Raw genomic sequence first — 9565 nt, forward strand, 5'->3', positions numbered from 1 at the left:
GCGTTGTTAAGTAAAGGTGTGTGAGCTCCAGTCTAAGTGTATATTGGGTGTATATGGTTTATAAGGGGTATTTCCGAGTTAGACCCGTTGCACCGATTAGTTCTGGTTTGTTCCTGGAGGCTCCCAAGGGAGTGTGTACATGGCCCAGCCAGATGGAGGCACCACCGATTTTAATTTCCTTTACAAGTAAAAGGATTGCAGCAGCGGGGTGGAGAGAGGATTCTCACCGATACAGCACCACCACTGGGATACTCAGGATCTCCTTGACTGTCAACATGACGCACCCAGGCACACAGGTGAGTGTTGCCTGTTCCCAAGTAACCCAGGGAGGAAAGGGGGGTACAATTGTAAAGGGTCTACCTTAAAGGGGACACAGTCAAATTCTTTTGGTCCCCAAACTCTGCATGTATAATGGTATAAATAGGTGAGGAATGTGACAATCAGGGTTCAGACTGCCCTGTTCTCCTGGGCTGTCTGGACCCTGGTTGTTACATGCCCCTTGTGAGTTTGATGCTGGTGTTTTGGCCACAGGCCATGACATAAACTTCCCTTTTGCCCACTCTTTTTTGGGTAGGGCACTGGCTACTTTGTTTTCCAATCCCTCAAAGTTTAATTACATGTGAAATGAGCACCCCAAACCCATAGATTAAGGGGCACCTTTCCCCCTCTTTGACATCCATACTTCCACCAGCAGTTGAGTCACCCCCATGTGGGTCACCCAGGCCAGTAAAGGGTTCTGTCACCCCCTAAGGCATGGAACCAGATCTCTTGCTACCCTGAGTCTGCCCTTCTCCCAGCAGAGTTCTGGCCAACAGCTGGTTCCTAGTTCTACCAATGGTTCACTGTACCCAACAGTTTTCAAGCCACAGTAGTGCCCAGCTGTGCCTCAGTTTCCCTGATTTCTGCATCATGCTGGTCCACCATTTTCCTAGCTGTGCCCGAGTCTCGCCATTCCCAGCAGTCTCCCTGGCTTTCAGTGACGTACGGGCCCACAGCTATTTACCAACTATGCGAGGGTCCCATCACTCCTATCGGATCCTGGTCCACAGCAGCTTTTAGCTGTGCAACAGTCCAGGTCAGCAAGCTTCTGGTGCTCCGGCTCTGCCTCCCTAGGCTGACCAGCCTCCAGCTCCAGCCATCTCTCCTCTGCCAGCAGCCATTGCCACGCCAGCCTCCCCAGGTCTGGACACTATTGCTGCTGTCTCTGCTGAACCGTTTGGGGGACCCGTCTGCATGCCCTGTAGGAGACAAAGGGACACCCAATAAACAGAGAATAAAACCCGTCACCTTTTCTGACTGTTCCCAGCCTTCTCACTCGGAATCACTTACAAGTCGAGTGTACCACGACTTGTGTGCAAACCCTGCCAACTATGCCACTATGTGACGCTTTCCTCAGGGAGCCCAGGGCCGTAAGCCACTGTCTTACCTCTCTGCCTCAGCAAGCGCATGCTTTGCTGGGGCTTAAAGTGCGTGTCAGCCCCATGCCTCACCTGTCTGTCAGCCTCACCAACAAATGCCTCGAGACTCTGACAGTCTGAACCTTCCCTGGCTGGCAACATTCAATGAACCCCAGGATCCCCTGGGAGAATAACATGAGGGGGAAAGGAGTCCAGGAGAGCTGGCTGTATTTTAGAGAAGCCTTATTGAGGTTAGCGGGACAAACCATCCCAATGTGTGGAAAGAATAGTAAATATGGCAGGTGACCAGCTTGGCTTAACAGTGAAATCCTTGCTGATCTTAAACACAAAAAAGAAGCTTACAAGAAGTGGAAGATTGGACAGATGACCAGGGAAGAGTATAAAAATATTGCTCGGGCATGCAGGAGTGAAAGCAGGAAGGCCAAATCACATTTGGAGTTGCAGCTAGCAAGAGACGTTAAGAGTAACAAGAAGGGTTTCTTCAGGTATGTTAGCAACAAGAAGAAAGTCAAGGAAAGTGTGGGCCACTTACTGAATGAGGGAGGCAACCTAGTGACAGAGGATGTAGAAAAAGCTAATGTACTCAATGCTTTTTTTGCCTCTGTCTTCACGAACAAGGTCAGCTCTCAGACTGCTGCCCTGGGCAGCACAGCATGGGGAGGAGGTGACCAGCCTTCTGTGGAGAAAGAAGTGGTTCGGGACTATTTAGAAAAGCTGGACAAGCACAAGTCCATGGGGCCGGATGCGCTGCATTCTAGAGTGCTAAAGGAGTTGGCGGATGTGATTTCAGAGCCATTGGCCATTATCTTTGAAAACTCATGGCAATTGGGGGAAGTCCCAGACGACTGGAAAAAGGCTAATGTAGTGCCCATCTTTAAAAAAGGGAAGAAGGAGGATCTGGGGAACTACAGGCAGGTCAGCCTCACCTCAGTCCCTGGAAAAATCATGGAGCAGGTCCTCAAGGAATCAATTCTGAAGCACTTAGAGGAGAGGAAAGTGATCAGGAACAGTCTGCGTGGATCCACCAAGGGCAAGTCATGCCTGACTAATCTAATTGCCTTCTGTGATGAGATACCTGGCTCTGTCGATGAGGAGAAAGCAGTGGACGTGTTATTCCTTGACTTTAGTAAAGCTTTTGACACAATCTCCCACAGTATTCTTGCCAGCAAGTTAAAGAAGTATGGGCTGGATGAATGGCCTATAAGGTGGATAGAAAGTTGGCTAGATCTGTGGGCTCAAAGGGTAGTGATCAATGGTTCCATGTCTTGTTGGCGGCCGGTCTCAAGCGAGTACCCGAAGAGTTGGTCCTGGGACCAGTTTTGTTCAATATCTCCATTAATGATCTGGAGAATGGCATGGACTGAACCCTCAGCAAGTTTGCAGATGACACTAAACTGGGAGGAGAGGTAGATACGCTGAAGGGTAGGGATAGGATACAGAGGGATCTAGACAAATTAGACAATTGGGCCAAAAGAAATCTGATGAGGTTCAACAAGGACAAGTGCAGAGTCCTGCACTTAGAATGGAAGAATCCCAGGCACTGCTACAGGCTAGGGTCCAAATGGCTAGGCAGCAGTTCTGCAGAAGAGGACCTCGGGGTTACATGGATGAGAAGCTGGATATGAGTCAACAGTGTGCCCCTGTTGCCAAGAAGGCCATGGCATTTTGGGCTGTATAAGTAGGAGCATTGCCAGCAGATCGAGGGATGTGATCGTTCCCCTCTATTCGACACTGGTGAGGCCTCATCTGGAGTACTGTGTCCAGTTTTGGGCCCCACACGACAAGAAGGATGTGGAAAAATTGGAAAACGTCCAGTGGAGGGCAACAAAAATGATTAGGAGTCTGGAACACATGACTTACGAAGAGAGGCTGAGGGACCTGGGATTCTTTAGTCTGCAGAAGAGAAGAATGAGGGGGATTTGATAGCTGCTTTCAATTACCTGAAAGGGGGTTCCAAAGGGGATGGATCTAGACTGTTCTCAGTGGTAGCAGATGACAGAACAAGCAGTAATGGTCTCAAGTTGCAGTGGGGGAAGTTTAGGTTGGATATTAGGAAAAACTTTTTCACTAGGAGGGTGGTGAAACACTGGAATGCGTTACCTAGGGAGGTGGTGGAATCTCCTTCCTTAGAAGTTTTTAAGGTCAGGCTTGACAGAGCCCTGGCTGGGATGATTTAGTGGGGATTGGTCCTCCTTTGAGCAGGGGGTTGGACTAGATGACCTCCTGTGGTCCCTTCCAACCCTGATATTCTATGATTCTATGAACCAGTTCCCCGGAGCCATCTCTCTGCAGGATCCTGCCCCTCTCACTGGACACTCACAGAAATTAACCAAGTTCGCTGTCTCCAAAGAGACAGAATAAACCCTAGCCTGTTGGGTCAACTGGGGATCCCCACCTTCCTTCAGTGTAACAGCACTGAGATGGTTCATAGTAAAGTTAAGCACATGATTATTAATAAAAAGCTGAGATTTAAGTGGTATGAAATGTAAGGCTCCATGGGTCTAGGTCCGAGGCCTGTAGAGCTACCAGGCAGTTAACATCGCCAGGCTGCTACCCAGCAGCAGCTGTAACCAATCATAGAATCATAGAGTATCAGGGTTGGAAGGGACCTCAGGAGGTCATCTAGTCCAACCCCCTGCTCAAAGCAGGACCAATCCCCAATTAAATCATCCCAGCCAGGGCTTTGTCAAACCTGACCTTAAAAACTTCTAAGGAAGGAGATTCTACCACCTCCCTAGGTAACGCATTCCAGTGTTTCACCACCCTCCTAGTGAAAAAGTTTTTCCTAATATCCAACCTAAACCTCCCCCACTGCAACTTGAGACCATTACTCCTTGTCCTGTCCTCTTCTATCACTGAGAATAGTCTAGAACCATCCTCTCTGGAACCACCTCTCAGGTAGTTGAAAGCAGCTATCAAATCCCCCCTCATTCTTCTCTTCCGCAGACTAAAGAATCCCAGGTCCCTCAGCGTCTCCTCATAAGTCATGTGTTCCAGACCCCTAATAATTTTTGTTGCCCTTCGCTGGACTCTCTCCAATTTATCCACATCCTCCTTGTAATGTGGGGCCCAAAACTGGACACAGTACTCCAGATGAGGCCTCACCAATGTCGAATAGAGGGGGACGATCACGTCCCTCGATCTGCTCGCTATGCCCCTACTTATATATCCCAAAATGCCATTGGCCTTCTTGGCAAAAAGGGCACACTGCTGACTCATATCCAGCTTCTCGTCCACTGTCACCCCTAGGTCCTTTTCCACAGAACTGCTGCCTAGCCATTAGGTCCCTAGTCTGTAGCTGTGCATTGGGTTCTTCCGTCCTAAGTGCAGGGCCCTGCACTTATTCTTATTGAACCTCATCAGATTTCTTTTGGCCCAATCCTCCAATTTGTCTAGGTTCCTCTGTATCCTATCCCTGCCCTCCAGCATATCTACCACTCCTCCCAGTTTAGTATCATCCGCAAATTTGCTGAGAGTGCAATCCACACCATCCTCCAGATCATTTATGAAGATATTGAACAAAACCGGCCCCAGGACCGACCCCTGGGGCACTCCACTTGACACCGGCTGCCAGCTAGACATGGAGCCATTGATCACTACCCGTTGAGCCCGACAATCTAGCCAACTTTCTACCCACCTTATAGTGCATTCATCCAGCCCATACTTCTTTAACTTGCTGACAAGAATACTGTGGGAGACCGTGTCAAAAGCTTTGCTAAAGTCAAGAAACAATACATCCACTGCTTTCCCTTCATCCACAGAACCAGTAATCTCATCATAGAAGGCGATTAGATTAGTCAGGCATGACCTTCCCTTGGTGAATCCATGCTGACTGTTCCTGATCACTTTCCTCTCATGTAAGTGCTTCAGGATTGATTCTTTGAGGACCTGCTCCATGATTTTTCCAGGGACTGAGGTGAGGCTGACTGGCCTGTAGTTCCCAGGATCCTCCTTCTTCCCTTTTTTAAAGATTGGCACTACATTAGCCTTTTTCCAGTCATCCGGGACTTCCCCCGTTCGCCACGAGTTTTCAAAGATAATGGCCAATGGCTCTGCAATCACAGCCGCCAATTCCTTTAGTACTCTTGGATGCAACTCATCCGGCCCCATGGACTTGTGCACGTCCAGCTGTTCTAAATAGTGCCTAACCACCTCTTTCTCCACAGAGGGCTGGCCATCTATTCCCCATGTTGTGATGCCCAATGCAGCAGTCTGGGAGGATCCCCACTCCCCACTCCACTTCCTGTGATCCACTGCAGACATAGACCATGGGAAGTTCTGCCTCAAGGGTTTGACAGGCAGCAGCCTCATTGCTCCTGATTGGCTCCCTTCCCTTTATAAACCCAAGGGGAATTCCAGGAAGTGTCCAGGCAACAGTGTGGCTCTTCTGTTGCTGCCATGACCATTCCAGTTCTATGCACTTGAAGTTCGGGCTTGACCTGGACTTGTTTTGGACCTTGCCTCCTGACTCGGACCCTGAAACCTGACTTGGACTCTGACCCTTGGTATCAACCCTGGCCATGAATGGACTATGAACTCCTCAGCTACTCCGAGCCTCAAGTTTGCCCCTGCTTTGACCCTTGGCCCCGACTGCCTGGGTTGGGATCCTGACACTAAGCAGAGACAACAGACACTGAAAATGGTTACAAATAAAACAAAATCTAGCATGCTCTCCAGTGTCCAACACTTATCTTTAGCTAGCGACAATCTCTGCCTAAATAGCTTTCTCACTTATGTCATGCCACCAGCATCTCCAGCTCTTCTGTCAGGAGCATCCAACATTCACAGAGTCAGAGCTTGCTGTCCCCTTTGTTCCTGTGGTGATGGACAACTAGTGGGTTCTCTCTCCTCTTTATAGTCCAGTAAACCTTTGAGACATAAGGCCATGCAGTCGTATAAGCCAGCAGGCAAAGGAGAATCAGTAGGCCAAGCTGAGGTTGTTACTATTATCAATGGGTGTTTCTGTATCATAGCACTGCAGCAAGTCTGACCTATCTCAAAGAAGGAAGCCCAAGGTCTAGTGACGAAATCTCTCGTATTGACCTTAGCATGGTCTTAGTCAGTGGCAGTGACTACGGGGCATTTCAAACTTGCACCACCTCAGTACAAACACCTAGGATCACAGGCTGCAAACTCTGGGTTGACTACAACCAAGACAAGATGTTTCTGTTCAAGGGGATGATCCTGAATGGTGCTGAGTACCCTCAACTCCCACCAAGCCCCAAGGTCAAGAGGGCACCTGTACCAATCAAGGTTCTCTAGCCAGCCCTGCATGTGTTCCATACTCAGTGCTCTTTTGGCCCACCCAGAGATAACATCCATTGGATCTTATAATTGCTATGAAAATGCCAGCTGATTTGCTCTGATATTTACAACTCAGTCAGATTTTAATACTCAGCGGTAACATTTCTGATTGTTTTCCTTTCACATCGGTATTTATGCTTCAGTTGATTTGGGCCAAGGAGATGTATTTCAAGATGAGTAATTATCCCGGGAACGATGTACATGGTGAAAAATTAATGAAAGGAGCTTCCGGTTCATTTGTTTGATCTTCTCACATAGCTGGGAAAAAATCCCATCCATACTGATAAGGAAAATACTTGGTTTTTTAAATCTTTAATTAAAGTTGTAAGGGGAGAATCACAATCGGGTGCAGTTGGATTGTATGTGCTTCTTCATACTGCTAATATTTTGTTTTGTCTAGCCGCTTCCACCTAGGCATCGTTAATAGATTTACAAACATTATCCAACAAAGCCTGACATCTTAGGTAGGGATTGTTCTGTCCATTTTATAAATGTGTAAATCAAGGCAAAAGAAAGGGGAAAGAGCATGTTAAAAAAAACAAAAATCCCACAGGGGGTCAGTAACAGAACACAAGAGAGCAGCGGCCCTTGTTCCAAACACTCGACTAAATTCCATCTTTAGTTCTGGGTTTTTCAAGAATTCTTTGTGTTTTAACCTTGGTTTTGTGGCTACCTTTTTCATGCACCAGACTAAAGCCATAGCGTATGAAGATGGCAAACATGCTGCTGTCCTGTGTTTGATTTAGATCTGCTAGGTAAGAGACAGTCTGATTAACTCGGTTTTTCAGCCTTGCCCTGGTTCATGCAGCCACTCAGCAGCAAAGCTGAGGATGCGTACACAGATCTTCTGAACCTCACTCAGGCTTTCACCAGCCATGCTGTCTCTCATCGCCCGTGGTGGGGTAGAACAAGGGGTATAATACCATCTGCCTTGGAGGAGAGTTTGAGAAGATGCTCTTTTTGTCCACCCACCTTCCTCATGGCCAGAGTAGCCACTCTCTGCTTCTGGCATTGCCCCAGATTCCCTGGGTGACCATAAATGAACCTACTGAGACCTGATTTTAAGAGGTCCCATTCATCCTTTAACCTCAGCTCCTCCTGGGTCACTGTTTTGGAGACTCAAGCCTTGGCATGGTATTTTCCAGCATCAGGCCCCTAATCTTTTTGTGCTTTGGAAAGTGTTGTGAAGCAAATGGCATTTTATATGCGCTATATAGTAAAATTCGCTCCCCACAACCCATCCCATTTATTTACTGCCTACCTCACTTAGGCCTCTTCCTCACAGTGTCAATGGAAGCTAACAGGAGATAGAGGTGGACAGCTCTCCAAGTGCACCAGTGGGAGAATAGGCCAGGCAGAGTAGGTGTGACCCCAAAACTTGACATTACTGCAGTCAGCCATTTTTGTGCATCCAGCCACTGCTAGCCAAAAACCAAATGCCCCATAGCTAGAAATAATCTTATGCTCTGAGCAGCCATGCCAAACATCTGCATGTTTGCAGTTCTGCTAATCAGAATGAGGGGATGGGGAGTTAATATACCATGAGAATGGAAGGAATGTTTGGACAGCCGTCCTTGGTTAAGTGCCCCTGACGTGTAAGTTTTAGTGTTGTTATGGTTAGAAGCACTAGAAATGTTTTGAGGCTAAGTGATAATGAGTAGTTTGCTGAAATTAGGAGAATGAGTGACCCACTAGGCGTTACTAGGGTGACCCACTAGGCGTTACTAGGGTGACCCACTAAGAGTCACGTGCTTTGTTTAAGTTAGCTATAAAAGATTAGGCAAAAGGATACACTTTGGAGCAGTCGGAGGAAACTTTTCTTTGGGCAAGGAGCTGGCACCTAAACTCTCCACCAGTCGGACAGAAGGCAGGCCCCCACCCCCACCCCCAAAGGCTGGTTGCGGATTCCTCGAAACCATCTCAGACTTTGGAGAAATAGAAACTTTTGTGATGCTCTGAACCTATTGCAAGAGCATATCTCTGTGTGTGTGTGTGCTTGAGACCTAATAAAAAGTAGTTTTAGGTAACAGCACTCTTGTTTGTACCAATCATTTATCAGATGGCTGAGCTGTGTCTCCATTGATTTATTCCTGACACTGCCTGGAGAGAAACAGTTAAGTTACCATGGCTTTGGGTTCTGAAAACCTTGGATAACACAGGTTACATCCCACTTGCCTCCTGGGGTGTGTTTGGGAGAACAATGCAATTGACAGGTCGTTTCTTCACTGGACCATACAACCCAAGCTGTAATATTGGCCATCCTTTCCTAGCCAGGTTTCTCTGGATTGACCTACAGGAGAAGACCAAATTGGGATGCCCAGAAAAGAGCCCCTCCTTAGTGTTAGCAAGAGCCTGCAGTGAAAGGCTTTGTGCTTTCCACCAGACCCGGTGCATGTTAGGAGCTGTCACTGCGGGAGTGACATGGGCTCCAAGCCAGGCTGGATGCGCTGGAGAAAGCTGCTAGCTCTTTGTCTTAGTAGTGAGTCTTGGTATATTAAATCAAGGCTGCCAGTACCACATCAGGAATCCAGCTGGCCCAAGAGCCCTTCTCCAGGCTGCATGTCAGCTCTCTGCCCCCTGCACTAATGAAGGCAGTTCTGCTGCGGCAGATAATGAGGCATGCTGTGGGAACATTACACACTGTTGTGTGATAATGTAATGAGCAGGGCTGCTAGCTGAAGATCCTCTGGATGGGAATTATAGAAAAATGAGATCTTCCTACATATAAATGAGGCCCCTTATTCACCCCTCTCGCTCCCACAAGCATTAGCAAAAAACATTCGGCCCAATAACTGTGCCACCTTGTGTGATGGGTCCTCAGGGGCCTACTTAGCTCAGGCAGT

This window comes from Lepidochelys olivacea, assembly GCF_965140295.1.
Source record: "Lepidochelys olivacea isolate rLepOli2 genome assembly, chromosome: 2".
In the NCBI taxonomy this organism is placed as follows: domain Eukaryota; kingdom Metazoa; phylum Chordata; order Testudines; family Cheloniidae; genus Lepidochelys; species Lepidochelys olivacea.